This window comes from Cenococcum geophilum, assembly GCF_001692895.1.
Source record: "Cenococcum geophilum 1.58 unplaced genomic scaffold K441scaffold_3, whole genome shotgun sequence".
Classification (NCBI taxonomy): domain Eukaryota; kingdom Fungi; phylum Ascomycota; class Dothideomycetes; order Gloniales; family Gloniaceae; genus Cenococcum; species Cenococcum geophilum.
Window position 1 is genome coordinate 4,088,670 of NW_027137561.1, and position 2,880 is coordinate 4,091,549.

The following is a 2,880-nucleotide window of genomic DNA, read 5'->3' on the forward strand; positions in this document are numbered from 1 at the left end:
CACATTGTCCGAACTCGCTGTTACAGTCTGACAAAGCTTCAGCATCTATGAACCCTGCGCCCGACCATAGGTCCCGTGTACCTTCTGGGTCGGAATTAATAACCAAAGCCCTATATTAGAATAGCGCCCATAACAAATTTGGCATAATTTATGTTCTTCACATTAATGCTTAGTAAGGCAGAATCAGCAGAATATTCAATTCAAACCAGAAACGACGCTGACGTAATGTTGACTGGACAATACCAGGTGAGGAACTCGTGTCTCGATTGATCTATGAAGGAAAAACGACTAGCTGCAGGCAACAGGAACGGGGTCGTAGGCAACAGGAACAGGTAGGTAACACACAACGTTGACAGTTATGTTAGCTACAGCCTTTGTTATGTGCTTTTGCGGACGATTACGGCGTAAAGGCCTAAGATGAGCACAACGATTCTGTCCTAATAGTCAATATGGACGAATGACGCCCATTGCAGAACCACCCCGGGCCTCCGTGCTCGGACTTCAGGAACAGTGTTATGCAAGGCTGATGCCACAGGCCATTTGTCGTCTTTTTGTAAGCGAAATAGCTTGGCAGCAATCTCCAAGCAAAGCTCGTTCTTGTGCGGCCAAAGGCTTGCAACCACGTGTCTAAATCCAGCCAACTGAAATTCAGATTATCTCAGTTGACTCATACCCTCGGAGAGAAAATCCACCTCACCTCCTGCAAACTCCTGAGCCAATCAGCGGCTGGCACCGCCACACCTCTATAACCCCTGTGACTCCTATAAACTCCTAAGCCAATTAGCGACCGCCGCCACAGCCTAATGTACGCCACGGGCGTTAGCGCTTGCGCTAGCTTCAGCAGCCAATTATAGAGCGCCGAGGTAGATTCCTCTCCGAGGGTCTAAGAGATTATAGGCGCCTTTTGTAAGGGCTGTACAGCCTCGCTAGTAGAAGACAGTTCTATTGCCTTTAACGTTATATTTCGCCCCCTAATATAGCGCTACTTAGCTCGCCAATACCTCTATTTAAAAGCTTATCTTTTACTCTATATATTATATCCGTAATAGAGCCTAATTATGCCCCTAATGGGCGTCTATTTAAGCGGAACACTTAAAGTCCTCTCTTTAGCTAACCTACTCTTTCCAGCCCGCTAGAATAGCTTATTAATATATCTAAGGGTTCCTCTAATAGCGACAACTAGATAGATAATAATAGCTAACCTAATACTAGCGAGCCTAAACCTCCCTTATTAAACCGAAGTATATAACAGTAGAGGCGCGCGAGGAAGTTATAAGCCGTGGTTAATACCCTAAAACAAAAGGGTTAGAGCTTTATATAATTCCTATCTGCCTAGGTTAGAGCAAATAATGCAGATAATAGGGGGGTTATAATTAGGCACCGTTGGTATAATTGCGTTAAAAGACGATAACAAGCATTATTAAATGCAGTTGTAAAAAATCCGCAACTTAGCTATATTTAAGGGGCAGTTATACTAGTAGGGTCTTTTACTATAGAGCTAGACCGTCTTATTTAGGAGCTATACTTTAATATATTTAACAGGACGTTAAATATAGAGGACTTAGACTTTAAAGTCGCCTTCTATACTATACGAGATATTGCCCTAATATAGCATATAACTTTACTATAGCTACTTGGTAACTAGCGCGCCTATAGAGTAAGTTATTAGGCGGGAGGTTAGAAGGCGAAGGGTTAGGACGCTTTAGTTAGGCGGGTATATGCTATTACTAGTATAATCTATTCTTCTAGAGCAAAGAAGCAGTTTAATTTCTTTACTTTACTTATAGATATCTATCTTATAGGCTCTAGGGTAAAAAGGAGGGTGTTTAAAACGCTATCCGGCTTTAGGCTATATTATAGCTATTATTTAGTAAATCGCATTATAAATAGTATTGCTAAGAAGGTAGAGATATATTAACTATCTTATATCTATCTCCTGCGAACTCCTAGGCTAATTAGAAGAGCTCCTATAAACTTCTATAAGCTCCTATAAACTTCTATAAACTTTTAAGCTAATTAAAAGAGCTTTTATGGACTCCTTTAGGGGCTAATATTTATAGAGGCATCTTAGAACCCTAGCGTATAACCCATAAACAGTGGTTATATATAATAATGTGAACTTTAAGGACACAAAATGTAATAAATTGCTTAGTTATACGTCTGTTATGCGTTCGCTAATAACTACTACCATTATATTCTATCCGGAATTACCTTTATCTAGGCTACGCTAATTAATATATAATCTAACAAAACCGCTATAACTTAATAATATCTTCCGGTTACCTAGCTTTATTAGAGACGAGTTAATAGTAAAGGTTAGCTATTACCTTATCGCCAATGTAATAAAGGGGGTAGGGGTGGATTTGCGGACGTCCGAATTAATTTCGGTCAGGTTTTAGATAGTCACTAGCGTCTTTTAAAATCCTAGGCCTCTAATTAGTGTAACCTTAATTTAAGTTATTATGTTAGCGTGCAAATCTACTTACACGGCCCCCACTAAAACTAAATTATTATCTTCTTGACGATTTAAAGCTCTATTACCACTAATATGTCTACTAAACGTAGTAGAAATAAGGATTTTAATATCGCAGTTGCCTTCTAGAAGTTTAGAAAGGAAGGCGCGAAGACTAAGCGAGCCTAATGCACCCATTGCGGCTACAAACAATCGTAGAAAACTAATATGCTGTATACTTACCTATCTAGCTGCAAAAAATATAAAGCCTTACTATTTATAAAGGATTTAGCTAAACTACAGCTAAAATAAAGTTAGAATAAAATCCTATAATCGCCTAACGTCATGCATTGTAATATTATCTCTAAAATCTCTTATATAAAACCCGGAGAATTGTTAAAATCTAGGCCTTTAAAATATAGAGGATC